This window comes from Hevea brasiliensis, chromosome 4 (genome assembly GCF_030052815.1).
Source record: "Hevea brasiliensis isolate MT/VB/25A 57/8 chromosome 4, ASM3005281v1, whole genome shotgun sequence".
Classification (NCBI taxonomy): Eukaryota; Viridiplantae; Streptophyta; class Magnoliopsida; order Malpighiales; family Euphorbiaceae; genus Hevea; species Hevea brasiliensis.
The window spans coordinates 110802104-110827073 of NC_079496.1; the positions used below are offsets into that span (position 1 = coordinate 110802104).

At 35.9% G+C, this 24970-nt stretch overlaps 1 non-coding gene across 1 annotated transcript; it reads left to right on the forward strand.

Annotated features, from left to right (window-relative positions):
• Positions 1 to 24590: 24590 nt before the first annotated feature.
• On the forward strand, positions 24591 to 24698 carry LOC131179696 (small nucleolar RNA R71). The gene has a single exon (XR_009148583.1). It is a non-coding gene; the product is annotated as a small nucleolar RNA R71 (small nucleolar RNA).
• Positions 24699 to 24970: the final 272 nt, after the last annotated feature.

A 24970-nucleotide genomic window follows, 5' to 3' on the forward strand; every position in this document is an offset into this window, starting at 1 on the left:
TATGCTATGAGAGTTCTCTGGGCCCTGAGTTAATGCTTGAAGTGGTGGAGTTTTGGGGAAGGGAATCCTAAGAGTAGAAGTGCTGGCCATCCAACGGTGGACTATGGCTACCCCTTTTGACTACAAGAGAGTGAGACACCATTGGACTCTTCCTCTTATCCTTATGTTATTTCTCCCATGGACCATCCTTTTTTGAGTTACTTTGTTTTAGGCTTCAAGAGTTGTGTGAAGTTTAACTTGCTACCTCTCGTTTCATGATTGTGGTTGTTGTTGTTTGAACTCCGATGAGGGTGCAATTATTCAGGTGGGTTGTGCTCCATTAGGTATTTCGGGCACTACCCAATTCACCTAGGGTTTCTGATGAGCTTCGCTTGCATGGGTTGGGTTGGGTTGTTTTGTTAGCTAGGCTAATGTTAGACCTTGGACAACTATTTATTTAGGGCCATAAACCTATTATATTTTTCTCCAGGAGACGCTGTGAACATTGCCTACCACCAGAAATTAGCTGCAAAAGTCGGCATCTATTTTGAAACTCAAATGATCTTCCAACTTTGCAGGATGGTCCCCTTATCCATAGGGAAATAATTGCCTTCGCAACCAAGACAACCCAAGTAATTTGATGAATCATAAGCTTTAACACTTACAAATATGGATTATAAAAGGTAAAATATTCTTGAAATTCAAAGTATGTGAATTCTAACTATTTTAAATTTAATTAGAATTGATCTCTTATTCGCCTATTATTTGAATCAATTTAATTATATATATGTATAAAAATATTATTTTATTAATAATTTATATTTTAAATTTTAATAATCTTATAAAATATTTAAATTCTATGTCTAAAATATTATATTTCAAATTAATAAATAAAATTAAAATTTATTATTATTATATTTAACTAAAATTTTTATGAACAGATTGAAATAATAAGTATTTAATATATTGGATACACATTTAAATGGTATGTTCACTTATGAAAAACTAGAGTAGTTAACTGAAATATAAAATTTCATGTTTAAATGTGTTAATTTTCTAAATGGAGAATTAAAAACTAATTTTTTGATTTTTTTTTTTTAGATTTAACTCAACTCAACTCAACTCAACTAAATCTTTATCCTAAAAATTTAAGATCGGCTATGTGGATTCTCTTTTTCCACTCTAAACAATTTTGGGTTAAATCCTCAGAAATGTGTAATGCTTCTAAGTCATATTGTACTATTCTCCTTCAAGTTAGTTTAGGTCTACCCCTTCTTTTCTTTCTATCCTCTAACCTAATGTACTCTATTTGTCTAACTGGAGCTTTCGTATGTCTATGCTTCACATGACCAAACCACCTCAATCTCTCTTCTCTTAACTTATCGTCAATTGGCACCACTCTTACCTTTTCTCTAATACTCTCATTACAGACTTTATCTAGTTTAGTATAGTCACTCATCCACCTTAACATTCTCATCTCTGTAACTCTTATCTTAAACACATATGACTCGTTCAGTGCCTAATACTTACTACCATATAATATGGCCGGTCGTATGGCTGTACGATAAAATTTTCCTTTCAACTTATTGGGAATCTTGCGATCACATAAACTCTAGTGACACGTCTCCACTTCAACCATCCGCTTTAATCCTATGACTAACATCCTCCTCACATCCCCCATCTACTTGAAGGATTGAGCTGAGATATTTAAAGTGATTACTTTGGGGCAGTACCACTCCATCCAAACTAACTCATTCCCTATCACTAGTTTGGCCTTCACAGAACTTGCAATGCATGCATTCTGTCTTTGTTCTACTTAACTTAAAGCTCTTTGACTCTAGAGTAATTCTCCAATGCTCTAGCTTTCTATTGACTCCTTCTTGTGTCTTATCTATCAGAACTATATCATCCGCAAACATCATGCACCAAGGGATACTCTTTTGTATATGTTTCGTTAATTTATCTAAAACTAATATAAAAAGGTAAGGGCTTACAGCTGAACCTTGGAGTAACCAACTGAGATAGGAAAATCTCTTATGTCTCCTCCCACTGTGCGCACAATAGTAGTTGCTCCTTCATATATATCTTTCAACACTTGTATGTACCTAATGGATACCCTCTTTTGTTCTAATACTCTCTATAAGATATCTCTTGGAACACTATCATAAGCCTTCTCCAAATAGATAAAAACCATATGTAGATCTTTCTTCACATCTCTATATATTTCTCTATCAAGCTTCTAATGAGAAAGATTGCTTCCATAGTTGAACGACTGGACATGAAGCCAAACTGATTGGGAGAGATAGAAGTGTTGTGACGTAGTCGATGTTTCATAACTCTCTCCCACAACTTCATAGTATAGCTCATGAGTTTAATTAATATTTGAAAATTATATTTAAGTTGTTTTCCACTATTTCATTTATAACAAAGTGTTGTTTTTCAATTGTTTTCTAAATGAAAAATAATGATTTTATATAATCAAAATTATACTATAATTTTTCATAATTGAAATTAAATAATTACTTAAGATAAGTACTTATTTATAATGATAAAAAATTAATAATATTATTATAAAATAAATGAATAACATACCAAAGTAATTTTAATAATAAAAAAATTTTAAATATATTCTATAATGGTTTATTTCTTTTAATTATGAAATATGTGAACATTTTTTTTTGCATTAGAAAAATATTTCCTGTTATTTAAAAATAACACATTTTTCATTTTTTTCTTTATTTTCCATAAAAAATAAAAAATAAAGTTTTCTTAAAAAATAAAAAATAAAAAATAAAAAAAGAAAATTATTTTTCATAAGTAAACATGTCCTAATTATTGAATTTAAACTTATCCCAAACTCGATAAATGATTCAAACCGTATGATTTGTGATAATTTAAAATATTTACAATATAACCTATATAAATTTTCTCTATGTTATATATGATAATTATATGTTTATGCTTTGAAATTATATTTACAAGTATTTTATTTTGTATTATTATATTAAATATAATGGATATATGATTCATTAATTTATATCATATTATGTTATTTTTTTATTAAAATTTATTTTAGTTTATATATTGAAATGGGTTAAGCAAGTTATTTTATTTAATCTGTTTAATAAATATGTTCATTGTCGCAAGGGGTTTTGCGGTCGCTTGGACGAACACTCACCGAAGTGGGAAAGAGTGAGGAGTCGCCACTTTAATTTTGAGGGAAATTAAAGAAAATCATTTGCGAAAATAAATTAAAATGAAACCACTTCAGAAATAGAGATTCTAGGTTCGGGGTCCGTAAACGGGTGGGGAAGGTGTTAGGCACCCCACCTCGTCTCTCGATGAGGGTAAGCAGATTTAATTTCAAGTTCTTTATAAACTAAAATTAATAGTTAGGAGGGTTTGAATGGAAATGTTAATCCTTTTGGTAAAAGGGAATATTTGATTTTTCACCAATTCGGGCTACCCAGATACACGAATAAATGAGATGACCCTTAGTGAGTTGCTGTTGCGTATTAGTTTTATTTTAGGGGGGGGGGGGTCATTTTACGTATTTGTTAAAATTTGATTTGGGAATCGGATAAGAACTCTCCTCCGATCTCCTTTAAATGTTTATGAAAATTTTGGTTGAGAATCGGATAAGAACTCTCCTTCGATCTCTTTTAAATATTTATGAAAATTTTGGGTTTGAGAATCGGATAAGAACTCTCCTCCGATCTCTTTTAAATATTTATGAAAATTTTGGGTTTGAGAATCGGATAAGAACTCTCCTCCGATCTCCTTTAAATATTTATTAAAATTATGGATTGAGGATCGGATAAGAACTCTCCTCCGATCTCTTTTAAATGTTTGCTAAAATTCTGGTTGAGAATCGGATAAGAACTCTCCTCCGATCTCTTTTAAATATTTGTTAAAATTTTGGTTGAGAATCGGATAAGAACTTTCCGCCGATCTCTTTTATTTTAATAGGAGTCGGATAAGGACTTTTCCGACCTCTCGAAATTTGATTACAGCTACACATCACAAGAGCCTAAAACTAAGGGTTCTGGCATTCAAAGATGCCGGGGATCGGAATAAGGCTTCTTTTAACTCATTGGTACCTTGTGACTAGACAGGGGATACCAGACTGAATTTTCCGACCTCCTATGTGGTCGCCTTACCAGTACCTTTTGATACCCGATCTATTCCATTTATTTATCTTAGATTTGGTTTTATTCCGCCTTATGACGTTTTACCCAATTATCTTCTGTGTTAGTCTAGTTATTCAACTTTACTATTTTCTTGACTTATTATTCAGACCTTCTATTATTTTAAAGAAACGCTTAAGATACAGTTACCTACATTTTATCCAACTACTTATACGCTACTCGGGACTAGAACTCTTGCATTTAGAAGTAACAAAGATTAACAAAAGAATGGACTGATTAACAAAGAAGTAAACTCGAGAATAACCTTCTTCGCATTTTTTTTAACGCAGTATAAACTTGGTGAAAATTATAAACATAAAAATAAAGGAAATACGTAAAATAAAACGAGCACTTGATAAAGCAGCGATATAAGCACTCACCTGTAGGGAGCCGAATCTACTAAACTAACTACGGAATCACAAAACGTAATAGGACTGCGGGTTGATAGCCGGAGGACTAAGGTTCGCCTTGAAATGAAGGATACTTTGCTAAAATGCAGTCAGGTCAAAATAACCGAGTTTGAATGAAGTTGAGCTTGGACAACGGGAGTGGAAATAAAGATAACAAAGACAGAAAGTGAGAGTGTCACAGGATAATGAACGAACTGAAAATGGAGAGTTTCAGTATTCAAAAATCCCTTTGCAAGAAAATACTTCAGAAAACTGGTTTCAAAAGTTTTTCTTATGAAAGCTCAAAAATAGCAGAGTAACGAACTGAATTAAGTTTCAGAGTCCTTCCGCTATATTCACTATTTTTTTCGTCCTTTGAACAGTTTTCATACAGGTATTTATAGGAACCGGGTGCTCCCCATGAAGGGTCAGGATTTATTTTGAGGGAGATGGAAGGTTAGGATTTTAAAGGACATGATCTGAGGCTCGGGAATTAAAGAGAATCAGAATGAACGGCTGAGATCCCTTTCAGAATATTTATCCTTTCTCTCTTTTAATCTGTCGGCTCAAAATTTTCTTGTCAAGGGCGATCCGAGGGCTAGGAGTGAAAGGCGCTGGTCTTGTCATCTTCTTCTTTGATCCAAGGGCTCCGGGCTCATCCTTACAAGTAAGATCAACGGTGGAGATTAGGATGTACAGCACTGTCATGACATACTCTGGCACATGTCAGTAATGCGGGTGATTCTGGGGCGTGCGGTGGAGATTTCGTCTGCAACGCTTTAACTACCTCGGCTCTGATTATGACGACAGTTAGCGGAAGTTGTCTTATTACCTTTGTTTTCCAACCTCCCCTCCTTTCCGATCTTTCTAACACGATCCTTTTCCGCTCTCTCGTGCCGGGCTCCCCTCTTCCGACCTCTCCAACTTCGATCTTCTCCTTCATCCGGTCCGGTTCAATCAAAGCATTTATTCCTTCAATTTCCGAGGCATCTGCTTCGTTTTCTGCTCGCAATAAATGCTCAGATTTTCCCTATATATATACCTTCAACGGGAAAGCCCTCCGCATTTGATTTTCTCCTCTTCCTTCTCACATTTCCTGTTTTAACTGCTCCGGCAATAGTCCCGGCCATGATAGTGGCCTTTGATCTTTTTTCCAATTGTCCTTTTTATTCCCCGACTGAAAATTTAAGATCCCGGTGATCGGGAAATTATGATAACCTCATTTGATGATAGTGGGAGAACCGGACTAATTTGCCAACCTGGATCGAGGACTTCGATCGTGTCGATCTCGAATCGTTCGACCGATATAATCGGTGAACTAACTTCGGGCGAGAAGACTGCTAATATTCCCCTTAACATTGGTGACTGCGCCTTGAAGTTCATTTGGCTTCTCGCCACATTGGGTGTCCCGACAGCGGCTTGGTTCCGAGCAATAACATTGATGACGACCTCTCTCATCTTCATGAGAGTCATAATCCCCCCATCTGAGCTGTACATCTATCTGATGTCGATGGCTGGCCTAACACATTTGGTTCAGCCACGAGACTAGGCTTTGACATAGGTCTTTATTAGATGGGATGTACTGTCGATCTCTAGAGATCGCCCAAATGATGTAATTTAACTTTCAATGTAATCCGATCTCTAGAGATCGCCCAAATGATGTAATCCAACCTTTAATGTAATCCGATCCCTAGAGATCACCCAAATGATGTAATCCGACCTTTAATATAATCCGATCCCTAGAGATCGCCCAAATGATCTAATCCGACCTTTTCGGAAATAAAATTTTATTTTGACAACTATCATTCTTATTATTATCGCATTGATTATTTTTCGATCTTTGATGTGTTTATCCGATCCGGTTCTTAACTGAACAACCCTTAACCGATCCGCCTTAATTCACCGATCCGCCTTAATTCACCGATCCGTAACTAACCGATCCCTTTTATTATGGAATTTCTAGAATATTCGTGAGACGTGTCAGAAAAGCTGGCGAATCCCGCTAACTGATGCACCGCCTGGAACACTATGAGCATTAAATGCTCAGACGGGTATAAATACGGGATGGGTCAGCCAGTTGCTCTCTTATGTCATTTTCAGCATCCCGCGAGTGATTCCAAAATTCTCTCGATTTTTCAAGTTCTTCCGACACCGATCAAGCTCCGGTAAGGGTTTTGATCCTCCTTTTAGTTTAAATTCTCTATTTCCTTTGAAAATGAGTGGCGCCGAGGGTCAGAGAGCGGCAAGCCCCCCTTCCGTTCAGATCTCGTGGTCGTCTGATGAAGTGGAGGTGGTCGGACCAAGCGTGCGACCTGAACCTCCTAGGGTCTCCGTTCCAGCTCGGGGGCAAGCAGCACCATCAAGGCATGTACCTTCTTCAGGGAGAGAAAATCTTCCCATGGATGAGCTGCCATCAATCCTACAAGAAACCGACCTGCAGTCGTTCAGCCAGGAGTACAACATCCGGCCTGATTCATACGAGCTGATTAAGTGTCACGGCGATCTTCGTGCCGATCATTTCTTCTAGGAGAACGATATGATCATGGTGTACGAAGAACAATTAAAGGCCGGGCTGCGGTTCCCCCTTGATGACTTCTTCAAGGAAGTTTTAAAATTTCACCAAGTGTGCATCGCCCAAGTTCACCCGAACTCGTGGCGGATTCTAGTAGCCTTCAGAGGCCTCTGCCGAGCTAAGGGACTCCGTCCTATAGCTAAGGTATTTGCCGAACTACATAGATTAACTCGTCGAAAGGATGATGAGTATTGGTTCTTCCAGGCGAAGCCACATTGCGGGCTTTTTACCGATCTGCCCTCCTCCCTGAAGAATTGGAAGAATCGCTTCTTCATTCTGAGGAGCAAAATTCCGAATGGCTTTGAGGGCTTCCCTCGCAGCTGGCTGCACCAGGGCCCCTTACTTCCGAAGCGCATCACCCTAAATAGGGGAGAAGGCCTGATGGTGATGGAGCTGAAAGATCAGGCGGCCAGAGAGAAGTTCTCTTGTTTGGATGCAATGACTGCCGAACTGCATCACTAGACAATGGAGTTGATCACTGGCGAAGATCGCGGGCTTCAGCTCTCTGACCTCGGCATCGGTATTTTCTATATCTCAGATCTTTGGACCTTAGCGATCTCACTGACCTCTTCTTTGTGCAGGTATGGCAAGCGGCGAAGCTTCCAAGGAGAGCCGAAAGCGGAAGAGGGAGGTCTCCTGGAAAGTGCGGGAGATGAAGCGTTCCGAGCTGCTTCAAACGCCCAGTCATGATCTCGGGGAGATGCAAGGAGGCTCGTCTCAACCCTTGGGACCGCCGGTCATAGAAGTGGTCCGATCTCCTCCTCGCCAAGAAGAGCCGCCTCCACCTCCTCCAGTCGCTTCGAGTGCGGAAGGGGGTCCTTCCCAACCTCCTGTAAGGATCCTTTCCCGCGGTGCCCAAATCTTGATCCATTCGCTGGAGAAGAACCGCACGGTTCGAGAGAACCCGGGTTTTGGTAAGGTCTTGGGGTCCTCCATCTGCCTTCGTAAGGATCGGGATAGGCTGTCTCCGGACAATCTTGATGACATCCTGACCCGATCTATGAGCCTGAACGTGGAGTGCTTGGTGAACCAGCACATTGTCCGGGAGAAGGCTCACCGCCTGGGTAAGGAGGTCGAGAAGATGGGTCATGAAGTGGCTTCCCTCCGATCCCAACTCTCATCCGCTCAAAACTACATATCTAAAATTGAGGGGCGGATGAAGTTCTACGAGGATAAGCTGGCTGAGCAAGCTCATGTTCTGGCCGAGCGAGGTCATGTTCTTGAAGAAGTTCAGGCGCTCCGGGCCGGTGAAGTTGCTCACCTCACTGAGGAGCTCAAAGCGAAAGAAGAAGAGGCGGTGACAAGGGAGGCCGACGCTTATGTGAATGCTCACAGGGATCTCTTGGCCGAGCTCAAGAATGAGGACTTCTCCTGGATGGTCGACCTGGCTCCCCAAGACGAAGAGGAAAGCAAGGAGGAGGCCGAAGGTGAGAGAGGGAGCGAACAAAATGTAGATCAGGCTGGGAGATCACCCCCAGCCGAATGACCTGTATAAATTTTAATATGAAATGAAATGAAATTCCCTTTTTTTTCAATGATTGGATGTGATCGGAAAGTCTCTAAATTGCATAAGCACTTGATTGTCTGAGCATATTAGAACAACATCTAAAAGTGATTATTAATCTAAGTGTAAGAGGTCGAAAAACACAATAAGCATGAGATCGGCTGGGAACCAACGCCAAACGGGACTCGATTAAAATTGGAAATTTAATTTGGATACTTAAGATCGGAATCATCATTAAACCGGATTGGAACCTTAACTTGATTATTCCTAAACTTTTAAAAGGGAGATCGGCAATAAAACTGGTGACATAAAGATCTAGTGTTGATTTAATTTCATTTGACAAGAGAGATCGGGAATGTAATTGACTGGTCAGGGGATTTGACAATTAGTTTGAGAGATCGGTGAGGCTTTAGATGATATGGAGACTTAGTATTGATTAGATTCCTTTTGAGGAGAGATCGGAAATGTGGTTATTTGGCAAAGGGGAGACTATGTGTTGGGGATCGGCTTCAAAGTTTATTGGTTTCGAGGATCGGCCAAAATATGGTGTCGACATTCATGTTAGAATTGAAATTTTTAACACGAATTTAGAGATCTTGAGGTCTTAGATTTGACCTAAATTAAATGTAAATTCAAAGAGGAAAGATAATACATTTGGCGCAAATAAAAATGAAAAAGAATAATTTATAATCTAATTTATTTTTTATAAAAATAGAAGAATTGAATTGTGAATTTTATAATTATAAAATAGTCATAAAAAAAAAGGATATTCTCATCTTATTCCCTTTTTATGTTGCATAAACACGGATATAAAAATGTATTATTAGCATAATATATATATATATATATATATATATATATATATATATATATATATATAAACGAAATTGCATTAATAAATAAAAGCATATGCTACAAGCTAAGCCTGAATGAAATCGCTCCAACTAACAAAACGAGCATAAGAACATGACAACTAGGGGTGAGCAGATTTCAGTTCAAATCGAAAAATTGAACCGAATCAAGTTAATTTTGTTCAATTAGTTCGATTTTAAAATTTAATCGATTCAGTTCGGTTTTATATTATACAAATTTCGGTTATTTCGGTTCGGTTCGGTTCGATTTTGAAGAGAAAAAAATCGGTTAAACCGAATTGAACTGAAAAGTAATTTTTATATTCAAATCGAACCAAATCGAACCGAATCGATTTTTGAATTGATTTATTTTTATGAAAAATTTATGAATTATATTTAATTATATATATATATATTAATTGTTTAATTTCATTGATTAATGGTTATTAGGTTCAAACCAAAGTCAAAATTAGAGCAAATAACTTGAAAATCAATTCTAAATTAAAAATCAATCAAAAATCAAAATCGATCGATTTAAACCGAACTGAACTGAAATAGAGCGGTTCGATTCGATTCGATTCGATTTTTCACCTATTTCGATTCGGTTCGGTTTTTAAAATATATAATTTGATTTTTATAATTTAATTCGGTTCGATTCGATTCAGTTTGGTTCGAACCGAATGCTTACCCTTAATGACCACCTAAGTAAGAACATGTGCTACCATGTTGGCCTATCTTGAAACCCAAAGTAGGGAAATCAGAGTTTCCTGTGCAAGAAGATTACAACAATTAGCTACAAACACTATAACTTCTGATAGGTTCTCTTCTTGAGACTGAATAACATATAAGACCTCCTGAGTATCAATTTCAAAAAGGACTTTACTGCAATTTTTGTCAACGCACCACAGAAGCGCCTGAACAATACCTTAAGGCCACCAAATAATAGCCTCCACTAATCTACCAGTATGGTCCTTAAATATAAAGCCAAACCTAGAACAATTCTATGTTGAAAACATTGCAACATCTACATTACATTTTAAAGTTCCCTAACTTGGTTTCTCCCACTGACGGGACACCTAGATTTAAGATTGATTCCCCTTTGAATCAACGGAGATTTGGCAGGCAAAATTTCTTGACATGCCATCCACATGAAGTTTTTCACTTTTGAGGGAATATTTAATTTCCACAATAATTTCCAATCACCAGGGATTAAAAGAGCAGAAGAGGGAAAATACACAGATCTAGCAAGACAATATGCTGACTTAACTGTATAAGCTCGCCGTTTAGAGGTGAAAAATTCTTGATAAAGATGGCCGATGTATAGGAGTCCAACATATTTGTATCTCAGTCCATGATAGACCAAATTTAGGCCTTAGAGAAGTGCCAACACCAGGAATCATCACCACCCAAAATCCCTCTCTTGAAACAAACCATGCAGCATATCAATATTCCACCTGCCCATCTCATCTATAATATTCGTTACCCACATGCTCTCACACCCAGGCTCTAAATTATCAGTCTCAGTCAACCAAGGATCAAACAACACTAGAATCTGGCTTCCATCCCAACTCTCCACCAACACCATCCTTTAAAATTTCATTTTGAAATAATTTTTTTAAAAAAATTTTAAAATTTTATTTTTTTATATTTTAATATTATATAAAAATTATTTATGAGAAAAATAAACTGTAAAGTGTCTTGTGCATATTTGATAGTTGATATGAACAAAAAAGTATATCAAGTACTAGTGTTAAATTTTTTTATTGTACAAAATTTAATGTGTATTGTTATATATTCTATGCTTGCTTAATTTTATTACAAAGTAATTTAATAAAATTTTATGATTTATCTCATGAAATTTTTATAAATTGATATTTTTTTAAAGTAATTAATTATAAAAAATTTATTAATTTAAAAAAATAAAATTTCTTTATATAAAAATGTCATGACCCAATCTATGGGCCGGACCGGCACTAGGACCTGAGCCAGCCTAAAGCCCCCGAGGCCCGTAGTAAGCCTAACTATTTCTTAACCCAACTCTAAGGCCCATTTGGGCCCAATTTCAAGAATTCAACCGAACAGAGTCCGGCCATAAAATGGACCTTTCAACGGGGAGTTTTTGACTCACCCGACCTGTAAACACAATATATAATCATTTGGGGAGCTCAGCTCACCCTCCACATACTCATAACAACATAAAATAAATGGGAGCTCTGCTCCCTCATCCAGTCCATCAACATGCATAAAATAATAAGTTTACAGGTCCAAAATAACAATTTATATTATAGACCAAAATCAAATAAATATTTCTAATACATGCGAAAATTCTAAGAGTTAACAGGTTTATACAAAAATAAATAAACGACCTGCGAGGGAGAAAAGCAGGTTAACCTCAAAAATATCCTCCTGTGGCCTGGAAAAAATATTGAACAGGAGTGAGCGTTCGACTCAGAGAGTAAAATATCAATTTTAACCATAATCTCTATAACTATCTAAAGCTAATGCACTCTGTAGAGTGAAATGCAACATTAGCAATATTTTTCACATCATAACAACAAAAAGGTAATTTGGAGCACTCACACACCCGATAATGTCAAACAATACATATATGGGAGCTGATCCCCTATACAGCTCTCTTAATCCAACCTGTGCCAGCGAAGAACTTAGCTCGGACTTCCACTTAATAACCAAATCGGGTCCCAGCGAAGAACTCAAGCCGTGTCTACCCCGAAGGACCGGGTCCTAGCGAAGATCTCAAGCCGTGTCTACCCGTCTTATCCATAGTCATCACCACATCACACGCACACCAACGCACGCACACTGCTCCAAATTACCACAACAATATCAATGGCACTTTAACAGTTATGAATGCAACATAAAGTGTGCCTAGAGTTTAACTACATAGACATATACATATAAGTGATGCATGGGCATGCTTAAACATATAATAATATCGAAATTACAATTAAAATTAATATTTTACTCATAGACTTAACAGCAATCACTGTGGCGACTGGGCAGAGGAAGAAGGCTGTCTCAGCTCACCTGACAATTTTATTACAATTATTTAATAAATTTGACTCAATACAAACTAAGAAAAGATCAAATACATCCTAAGTCGTGCCGAAAATCTGGCAGAGTCTCTCCTATACCTAGGACCTACCCAACTTGCAAAAGGGCTCAAAATGCGCTTCTATATTCACAAATCATACACTCACAACTCAATCACATTACACAGCCCCTCCTGGGCCTATCTAAACAGTCATCAATCACAATATGTAAATTTATAGTTTAGTCATTATAATTGATCATTTTTGCAAAAACTGCCCAAATAAGCTATAAAAATTTTGAAACTTTGCTCCGCGGTCCTTAGCAATATTATTAGGCTATTGGAAAAGGAATCATAATTTTCTGAGCTACCACGAATATTTTATGGATTTTTAATCCCATTTAAGTAATAGAAAATTATGAAAAAGTAAGGTTCGGGTTTACCTATGCCGATTTTGACTTCGGGGACGCGCTCAGGATGTCTGACAATGGTAGGGTAGCCAAAATCTCGATCCAATTCGGAGACTTTTTCGGTAATCGGTCTGTCTGGCCAAAATTCACAGACTCGGACAACTGTCGAATTTCTGCGAATTGAAAATACCTATACGAAGCCCGCAACATGGGGGTTAGTACATAAATTTTACGAAATTTTCTAAGCTCATTTAATACTCGGAAAAACACTACGAAGTTCCGTGGGACCCACCGAAAAACGGTGTCGGAAAAATTTGAAATTTATAGCGCCGCGAACCTCTCGACGAGTGGAGGGCTCTGGTACTCTCGGTTTTCTCGTGGGGTTCACGATTTGCGAGAAATCTAGCCCAAAAGTCAAAATGGGCTAAAACTTCCCGGACAAAAATTGGACAAACCGCTCTATGGATTTCGGTGTTCTTGGTGTATATGGAAAGCCCTCGACGAGTAGATGGGTTTAGACACAAGACTTGGCCCAATCGGTGGCCGGATCGACCGGATTTCGGTCGGAAGATGAGCGCGCGACGCTTGGCGTTCCAGCGCCGGGCACGCGAGCTGGGTGGTCGGGAGGAGCGTCGGCCGGTGGTGGGAGGCACAAGGCGAGGGGAGGTGGGAGGAGAGAGAAAATGGGAGAGAGAGAGAGAGAGAGAGAGAGAGGAAAGAAAACGCGCGCGGGAAGAGGAGAAAAAGAAGAAAAGCAGCTGGCCCGATTCGGCCGGTTCGATCCGATCTGGTTCGATTCAGGATATAAAATTTTAAATTTTTTACTCTGCCGTAGGACCGAAAACGAGGTCCAAAAATTCTAAAAAATTCTAGAAAACTCAGAAAAATTTTTAGACTCCAAATATATTTTTAACTTTACCACGTGGTCTTTAAATTAATTTTTAAAAATCATCAAAGTTTTTATTTTCGAAAAATCGAACCCGATTTCTAAAATTCGAAAAATTTCAAATAATTTCCTAAAATTCAAATAAAATAAATTATCAATAATTTCTCAAAAATAATAAATTTAAAAATTAGGGATGTTACAAAAAAAAGCTCATATAATATTTAATGTGCTTTTTTTTTACATGAAATAACTTATTCTTTTATTAAGTTACTATATCTTATTTGGTGTTATTTAAAATTATTGTTTTAATATTATTAAAATATTATGTGTTTTTCATGTAAAGAAACTTTTTTTGTTAAGTTATTAAATATTTCATAACTAATTATTTTATGAAAAAAATTATTTTATAAAAATCTTATGTAATAAGTTGTAAATTTATTTTAAATCATCTTACTTTTTGCTTTTTGTAATAAAATAATTTTATTTTATATAAAGTCAAATATTTATATAAGGCGACCAATTCACTAATATTGATAATAACAGAAAATCAGAAAGAAAATAATAAAAAAATAAATAAAATATAAAATTTTACATTAAAGGTTCTTAATATTTAATTTAAAAAATATAAAAAGTAAATCATAATCCTTCTATATTATCATTGCAAGAATTTAAAATATAATCATTGCATGAGGAATGCTAGTTATGGTCACTTGAACTATTCAATAATCTTCTCCTTATTAGTGAAAAAATATTTATTAAATTTTTAAGTAATTTGTTACCTATTATTAAGATAATAGAGAAATTATTATTTTTTTCTCTTTCTTCTAATTAATTACTTTTTTCTCTCTCTTTAATTAATTACTCTTTCTCTCTCTTTAATTAATTACTTTATTTAATCTTTAATTTATTCATTCTTTTTTTTAATTGGGCATTTCAAATCTTAATTTAGATTAAATTAATTCTAAAAAATATTTTTTGGTAACAAATTAATTTAAAATAATAAAACTCAAAACGAAAAAAATGTGATTAGAAGAAAAGAAGTATTGCTGCTAACAAAGCTTATTTTTATTTTTTTTTTCTTTTTCGGTAAACAAAATAATCAAAATACCATTTTTTTTTCCTTTCTAGTAAACAAAAAATATTATTCAAGTAATCATATATGGAAATGATTCAAATAAAAATTTTTGAAATTAAAAATAAAAAAAGTTGAAAATAAAAATACTACTTAAAGCACAACAAAGCAGTCTAATTACATATCCACTCCAAATTAACTAAATACATGATTCATGCTCTTGAACAAACTCCATATTAATTTTCATACCAAACCCAACAAGCTGTTCAAGCAATCTATATCAACATGAGTAAAAAAAAAAAAAGAAAAAAAAGGGATCAACATCTTAATGTTGGCAAGAAAGTTGGAAGAAAAAAAATTCGAAAGGGTAATTATATGTAAAAAAAAAAAATAATAATTATGATTTAGGCAAGCATAAAGATACTAAATAGAAGTATTAAATATATATGTTCAATTAAAAGTTCTATTAGCAATTGTCATAAAATACATTTTTGCCTTCAATTTGAAAAAAAGTTGAATGTAGGTAAACTATTACTCTATATGTACCTCTATGGTGTTTAATAAAAGCTAATCAGATATCAAATTTCTAATTGTATAAACACATAAAATATAATTTAATTAATATAAATGATTACCATATAATTAATGGCAATTGATTTGAGAAATAATCATAGGTCGATGAGCCATATGCATCCTGCAATGCATGATTTTAAATTATAAATCAATAATAAATGCAACAACAATAAATGACATATTTGCTTACCATCCCTTGAGTGCTGAATTCTAGCATGGGTTACATAGACGTACTGTTAGCATTACTCTAATTTAACAAAAATATAAAAAGTTAAAAACATATAATGCTAATAATACAAATGAAACAAGACTATAAAACAAAACATTTTAGTTACACACACACACATAAAGTTACTAACCTTTGTCACTTTTTGGTTGCTTCTTTTGTGTCCTTTCTCTATTGCAGACTTGATTCATTTAGGAGCTCTTTTTGTTTTTGATAACTCTGGATCAAGTATCACCATATTTTCGCTTACCACATTACTATTAATATTTTCTTTATTAATATGCTCAGAACAAATAGATCTTTCGTGGTTTTTCATTACACCATTCATTGATTTACACTGCTCCAAAGCCTTTTTTTTTTCATAGCATGAGAAACAAAACCATAGCTTTCATGACTTATAGAGCCTTCTTTGCTTAATGAAGTGGCTAATTGAAACAAGTCACTACTACGTTCTTGTTTTGGCACATGTCCTGCTTTAGAGTTGCTTTTCACATCTCTAATCCACCTAATGAGAACGAATAGTGAATACACCTGATTGAAGGAGCACACATGATGAATGTCGAGAAAGAAATCCATTATCCTCAAATGTCCTGCACAAGCATATGATCTTCTCATTTTGAGCATCCCACTCCACAATGAATTCTTCATGCTTTTCAAAGTTTTGAACTTTGAAAATTGTTATGAATGAACTTTGAAAATTGTTATGAATCCATCATCTTTTTTCACATGATAACCTCGGTTACTCCTAAAATCTCAACTTGAAACTTCTTGAAAATTTCATGAGTGTATGTTAACGACATTTGCTTCTCGAACATAGATTGTGACTTCAAAACTGGTTCTTTTTGCCAATTATTAAAATCTGCACGCTCTTTTACTTCATTTCTATCTTGTAACGCTACCATATATTTTTCAATGAATTATTTTAGAGTCATTTTTTTGTTCACTTACTTGTCAGAAAATAAATTGATACTCTCTGATCTTTGTGTAGTGGACATACCTATATATAACACATTATCACTTTGTTAAAAAAAAAAAAAAGGTATCATAAGAGAAAATAATGTGCACACTAAGTGTATAAATTAATAAATATAAATTCAACTAAGAAACTAAATATACCAAAATGTTAAAAAAATGGAACTATAGAAAATTACTTAAGCCGTTATAATTCATGATCTTAATAATATTTGACAAATAAAAAAATGCATTTAGTACTACATACTTGCAAAAAATGTATCTCTTATATAGGTAGGCACCCAATGCTTATGATCCTTATATAATGATTGAAGCCATTCATTTTCAACAAGCTCAAAATTTTCAATCATTTGCAACCATCTCAATTCAAATTGCTCCTTAGTCCATGATTTGTAAATGCATCTCTTAAATACTCCCATGAAGTCTTAGTGTTCTCTAGTTGTAAGACTCCAAATTTTTAAATAATTATTTTATATGTAAATTATAATATTTTAATATATTAAATATTATGATAATTAATTTTCATTGTCTGAGTTTTCAAAATAGGGTTTTTATTTTTCGAGACAATTAATTTTATCAAATTTTAAAGATTGATTTAAAGACCATGTGGCAAGTTTAAATATATATTTGAACTTCATAAATTTTTTTGAGTTTTCTATAATTTTTTCAGAATTTTTGACCTCATTTTGGGTCTCAAGGCAGAGTAAAAATCAAATTTTGGAAACCTTGAATCGAACCGATAGAATTGAATTGATCAAATTAGATCGATTGAATTGGATCGATCTCTTTTTTCCCTACTCTCTTCTTCCCGTGCATCATAGCCTCCCTTCCTTCTCTCTTTTTTTTCTCTCTCTCCTCCCTTCCCCACCACCAGCCGGCCACGTCCCCTTGCTCCCCCCTTGTTGGTGCACCTCTAGCTGGTCTCCCCCGCCGCTGCCACATCACCGTCTGGCCAGAAATGCGCCTAGAACTTTCTCTCTCCTCTGTGCAATGCTTTCATCTTCCTAGATTGATTATGACTAATCCGGCCACCGATTAGACTAGATCTAGTCTCATTCATGTTCTACTCATCCAGAGCTTTCCGTAGACACCTATTTTGCCAATTTTCATCGGGCGGTTTGTATGAAGTAAGCTCGAGAAGTTTTAGCCTATTTTGACTTTTTGGCTATATTTCTCCTAAACCGTGAATCTCACAGAGATTCTGAAACCATCAGCATGCTCCACTCGGTAATAGCTTCGCAATAAAATTCTACTAGCGACTTGTACTGCATTTTCAGGTCAGACAAGCGGGCTGCCAGACCCACTTCAGAAGTGGATCAATATTACAGTACTTTCCACCGTTGTCAGACGCCCCAGATGTGTTTCAGGTGTCAGAATTGGCATAGGTAAACTTGAACTCTGAATTGCCTTTTTTTGCCTAATGCCAGGTTTAAAATAAAAATTCATAAAATATTTGTGAGTAGCAAAAAAATTATAATTCCTTTTGCAATAATATAATAACATTGCTAAAGACTGCGAGGTAGGTTTATAGAATTTTTGGGGTTAGTTAGAATGGTTTTTGCAAAATGTTAGTTTTAAACCTTACAGCTGAATTGTGTAGTTACTTGAGATTTGTCTAGTTTGGCGGGCCAAGGAGTGGCCGTATGATGTTGTTGTGATGTGGGCCTGAGGCCCTTGGATTTAGAAGTGTTGTTTGAGTTGCTTTGCAGGTGAGGTAAGTCCTAGGTATAGAAAAACTCTGCTGGATTTCTGGTATAAAATTAGAATATCTTTGACCCATTAGATTATTATTTTGTTTTAATATTGATAAGTTCATGGATATAATTATTTAGTTGATCCAAGTCAACCTTCTTCCTCCGCCCAGCCACCTCAGTGATCTCTGGTTGATCTATGAGTAGATATTGATTTAATTTATAATTTCAATATTATTATATATTCAAGGCATGCCCATGCATTCACTATAAATATATGTATATAGTTAATTACTAAGCACGCCTTATATTGCATATATATTTGATGAAATTGTTGTGGATGTTGCCTTAGGATAATTTAAAGTTGTGTGCGTATATCAACATGCGTGTGGTGTGATTATGAATATGGGTAGGACGGGTAGTCATGGCTAAAGCTTAACTCGCTGGGACCCAATCCTTATATGTGGATAAGTTGGGGTGAGTACTACTTTGAGTTGATATCGCTGACCCTCGCATTTGGATCATTAAGAGAAAGTCCAGCTCGAGTTAATCTCATTGGCAGGTGTTGAAATTAAGAGAGATGTATAGGAGATCAACTCCCATATATATATGTATTGATGTGACACACAAGTGTGTGAGTGCTCCAAATTATCTTTTATGTGAATATTATTTGAATTGTTTAGAAATATGTATGTATGTTGCATTTCATACATAGGAATGCATCAGACTTAGATAGATAATAGAAATTATAATTAAAATCAATATCTTACTCTATGAGTCAAACTCTTACCCCTGTTTAACTATTTTTCCATAGGTGACAGGTAGACTTTTTTAGAATAATCTGTTTTCTTTCTCGCAAGTTTACCAGTGGCAGCTTATTTGTATTTCATTTTTTTCATTTTTCTTACTTCATCTTATAGAACTCCGCATGTACCATTAGTATATTAATTTTGTCTAGGATTGTAATAACTTAATCATTTGGGTGTTGTAAACTTATTATGTAGATGTGCTTGGATGCATGAGATGAGTTTTTCTTTGGATGAGGGAGCTAAGCTCCCATTTAATTATTTATCTGCTTGAGGATTGTGAGGGTGAGCTGAGCTCCCCAAATTTTAATATTTTATGTTTATAGGTCGAGCGAGATAATACTCCTTATTAGATAGTCTAATTTACGATTAGACTCTATCTATTTAATTTTTTTTAAAATTGGATTATATTTATGGGCTTTTTGATTGAGCTAGGAATAGTTAGGCTTTAAGCCATGTCTCCTTTAACCAAGTGTCACGACCCAACTTATGGGCCGGACCAGCACTAGGACCTGGGCCAGCCTAGAGCCTCTGAGGCCCGTAGTAAGTCTAACTATTCCCTAACCCAATCTTAAGGCCCATTTGGGCCCAATTTCAAGAATTCAACCGGACAGAGTCCTGCCATAAAATAGACCATTCAACGGGGAGTTTTTAACTCGTCCGACCTATAAACACAATATAAAATAAATTGGGGAGCTCAACTCACCCTACACATGCTCATAATATCAAAAGTCCAATGGGAGCTCAGCTCCCTCATCTAATCCAGTTATACATACAGTTAATAATTTTAAAGGTCCAACATAACTTTTATAATATAGGCCCAAAATAAAAATAAGTACTTTTAACACATGCGGAGTCTAAAATTTGACTCAATTGAACAAAATACATTAAATACTATTAATGGACTTGTGAAGAAAAAGAGCAGGTTAGCCACAACAAATAATCCTCCTGTAGCCTGGAAAAATAGATGAACAGGAGTAAACGTTCGACTCAGAGAGTAATTGTAACACCCCCATTTGCATAGCCTAGTAGATCTCACTATTCCGGTGATCGGTGTCGGTCCAGACAATTAAGGGGATTAGAACCACATCTAAGACAACTAGATAACCTATAAACACAAATAATTAGTGATGTGGCCCAACCGCAAGTGCACGAGTCGTACAAGTAATACAGTAAAGATATCATTCCCACGAGGAGTTGAGTTAATGATTGAATTTTTGATATAAAAGTTGACTAAATCGAAGTATTTTTGAAATTAAAGTAATGAATTGATGGGTATTGAGAATGTGAAATCTATATGTGCAAAATTAATATTCTATTCATCAATGTATTAATTAAACTAAAATTGCATCAAATTGAAATAAGCAAGTTCAAATATGGCAAGATTCTAAAATGACAAGCAATTAAATTCAATTGAAAATTAGCAATGATAAAAAGGCGATTCCGGAGTTCGGGATTTCATATTCGAGCTATTTTGGGATTTTAGATCGGTTATCCAATTTTGTGAAACTTGTGGTTTTAAGGAGATTAATCTTAAATCCTTTGAATACCCTTTCGAGTGAGACAAAGAGTGCCTTAATCAAACTAATCCTACTTTCGTGGAGTTAGAATTAATACGTGGTTGTGGAGGGTGGTGGAGGTAGCGTTGACAATGGTGAAACCTGGAGAGGGGAAACTGGACGGGAATGGGGAGGCGACTCCATGGTTCTTGATAGTGAGGATGGAGGAGATGAGGGCGGAAATGAGAATGCAGGGAGAAGTTAGGGTTTATCCGATAAAAATGCGAGTGGAGAAAAAGGGTATGCCGGAATTGAGGTCGTGGGGGAAAAGGGGTGAGCAGGGATATCGGGAGGTGGAGGTGGGAAAAGAAAATTGCCTAAAAGAAATTTGATTTGAATCGGGTTTGTGTAGAAACTACATAAGTGAAAAGTGAGTTGTGCATAACCTGTGCACTCTTTTATACATGTTTCGGTATGATTTGAACTTCAGAAATAGCTCATGCACAAGTGCATAAGTCATGCACTGTCCTTATGCACTGTTTGGCAAGTTTTGAAATCTTGGGTTGGTGGTCATGCAGTTGTGCATAAGTCATGCACCCTCCTTATGCAGGTCTCGGTAGGTTTTGGTGTTTGTGGAAGGTGGTTATGCAGAAGTGCATAGGTCATGCACTCTGCTCATGCAGGTCTCGGCAGATTTTGGTGTTTGGGGTTGGTGGTCATGCAGTTGTGCATAAGTCATGCACTCTCCTTATGCACCTCTCGGTGGGTTTTGGACTTTAGAGAAATAGTTCATGCGGAAGTGCATAAGTTATGGGCCCTCCTTAAGCAGATTTTGGCAGAGAGAGAAAATGCAGGATTTGAAGTCATGCAAATGTGCATAAGTCATGCACACACTTATGCAAGTCTCAGTAGGTATGAAATTTGACAAAAATGTGGCTATGCAGAGTTGCATAAGCTATGCACTCTCCTTATGCAGTTTGCAACAGGGATGAAAATGGCAAGAATTGTGGTTATGCAGGAGTGCATAAGCTATGCAGGAGTGCATAAGCTATGCAGTTACTTATGCACAATTCAACTAGATTGAGATTGCAATGGAAAATGATTTGCAAGTGTGAAAAATACCCTAGAATGAAGAAATATAATTCTATGAAGCATAAATCATGAGAAATTGTCATTAAAAACACATCAATATATACAAAGTGCATCAAAATTGCATCACACAAGCTTGTAGAAATGGATTCTGCATAAAAGGCCTTTGTGAACCATGCCATTTTGACTCAAATTCTGCAAATCAACATTTAGCACATTAAGACTCAATAAAATCTGCATAAAGTTGCATCTATCCACAAATGAGAAATGACTCCCCAAGTTATGCCAAGAAAATGCAGCATATCTACCTTGAATCCCACAACCCAAATAAGTTCAAAACTGCAAAAATGACTCACTTACCACCATATTAACATTATAAGCAGAAATATTAAAAAGTTACACACCCAACCTCACCAAGAACATAGCTCATCTGCTGCAGACCCTTCTTTGCTGCAGAATTTCATTTTTTTTTTTTATTTCTTCTCTCTGCATAAACCAGATAGCAACCCTGCACAAGTTATGCAGTAAAAACCAATTAGTTTTTGGGAGAGTTTGAAGGACAAAATTTTCAAGTTAAGAATCACTCCCCAGCAGTTCACCAACCTTCCTCCATTGAAATACATCTACAAGGGACACGATTCAACAATGTCAAAAATTGAATTTGGGGAGATTTAAGATAAAAACAAAAGCAATGTAAATAAAAGTAAATCAATAAAAAGGAAAATAAAAGAACTTGGGATGCCTCCCAAGAGGGCTAATTTATAGTCCTTAGCTGGACTTTTTATGCATTTCATGGTGGCTGGAATTGGAATTTATTGCCTCTGTTTCCAATAAGTGCTTCAATGAATCTATACTTCATTTTCTTTCCATCACATGAGAAGATCCTTGTTGCTTTGTCTAAAAATCCGACCATTTCTTTCTTGACAACCTTTGGTGCATCTTTTTCTTTGAGAGATGGTTGCTTTACTTCACTTTTCTCCACTTGCTCAACTTGAAAGATTGGTGCCATAGGACAAGGTGGATTACTATTCAAATCTTGTGCAAATGCAGCCTCTTTTGGATTTTCATCATTGATACTCCCTTCATGGATAAGACAACTTTCAAGAGAAGCCTTCAGATAGCTCTTTCTAAAGTGCTCTTTTACTAACTCATCAACTATATCAATTCTCAAACAAGAGTCTACATCTTCATATTGCTTCTTCTTATCATCGCCAATGTTGAAGACTAAATGATCCTCTCCGACTCTGAGAGTAAGCTTTTCACCTTTCACGTCAATCAAAGCACCAGCTGTAGCTAGGAAAGGCCTCCCCAAAATGATTGGGATATTAGAATCCTCTTCCATGTCCAAGATGACAAAGTCAACAGGTATATAGAATTTCCCAACCTTCAGAGGCACATTCTCTAAAATCCCTTCAGGATACTTAATTGATCTATCAGCTAACTGAAGAGAAATGTGGGTTGGCTTAAGATCTCCCGTGTTGAGCTTCTCATAGATGGAGAGGGGCATAAGGCTAACGCTAGCCCCTAAATCACATAAAGCTTTTATAGAACATGATTCCCCAATGTGGCATGGAATTGAAAAACTCCTGATCCTTGAGCTTTGGAGGAAGTTTCCTTTGGAGGATAGCCTTGCATTCCTCGATTAAGGCTCTGATCTCATAATCTTCAAGTCTCCTCTTATTTGAGAGAATTTCTTTTAGAAACTTAGCATAAGAAGGCATTTGGGAAAGAGCATCAATAAAAGGCACATTTATATATAGCTTCTTCAAAACCTCTAAGAACTTCCCAAATTGCTTATCAAGCTTGGCTTTTTGAAATCTCTGTGGAAAGGGAAGCTGTGGCTTGTAAGGCTCTGGAGGTATGTATTTCTCTTCTTTCTCTTTTCTTGCACTCTCTTTCTTTTCACTCTCTTGTTTTTCATTTTCATCAACATCTTCCTCATTTTCTCTCTTCTCACTTTTTTCACTCTTCTCATTATGCACTATTTTACCACTACTCAGTGTAATGGCATGAAATTGCTCTCTTGGGTTTTCTGGTTGACTTGGAAGTTTTCCAAAAGACTTGGTACCTGAGGAAGATGCTTGTTGTGCAATCTGATTTTCCAACATTCTGTTATGTGTTTGCATCTGTTCTAGCCTTGCTTTCATCTCTCTCATCTCCTCATCATGCTTAGTTTGGTTAGCAAGAATCTGTTGTAATAAAACTTCTGTGGTGGAACTTTGTTCTTGCTGTTTTGGTGGAGGATTCATATTTTTCTGCTGAAAATTAGGCAATGGTTGCCTATTTTGCTGATATGGAATTCCTTGTTGCTGTTGTGGTTGAAAATTCTGATATGGAACTTGACTTTGCTGATTTCCCCATGAAAAGTTGGGATGATTCCTCCAAGTTGGATTATAAGTTTGAGAGTAAGGATTCCCCATTTGCTTGTTTCCATAATTACCAACATATGCAGCTTGCTCTCCATAGTCTACTCCACAGCTGGTAGTTCCTTGTGCATAAGCCACTTGTTGTGAACTTCCAGATGATGATGATGAACTAACCAACATACTCAAATCTTCCATCTTCTTAGCCAAGACATTTGTAAGTGCATCAAACTTTGCATTAATCATGTTGAATGGATCAAGATCATACATTCCAACAGCTTGCCTCTTTTGAGTTGGAGCTGGTCCTCTTGGACTACTCCAAAGATGAGTATTCTTTACAATTTTCTCCAATAGCTCATAAGCTTCATCTTCATGCTTCATAACAAATTCTCCTCCTGTTTGAGCATCAATAATCCCTCTAATTGCAGGAGTGACATTTGTGTAAAAATTCTGGTTTATCATCCATTTAGGAATGGCATGATGTGGACATTGTCTCTCCAATTCCTTCCATCTCATCCATGACTCATAAAGAGTCTCATCTTCTCTTGGTCTAAAAGCAATCATTTGATTCCTCAACTCTTGAGTTTTCCAAGTGGAAAGTATTGGGCAAGAAATGCATCAGTGAGTTGCTCCCAATTTGTAATTGAGTTGTGAGGTAAAGAATCAAGCCAATCCAATGCTCTATCTTTCAAAGAGAATGGGAATAGCTTCAATCTTGCTGCATCATCAGATACTCCAGGTTGTTTTTGCATATCACAAATCATAGTAAACTTCTTCAGATGTGTGTGTGGATTTTCAGAAGGATGTCCTCCAAATTGAGAATTTTGAATCATTTGAAGAACTCCAAAATCC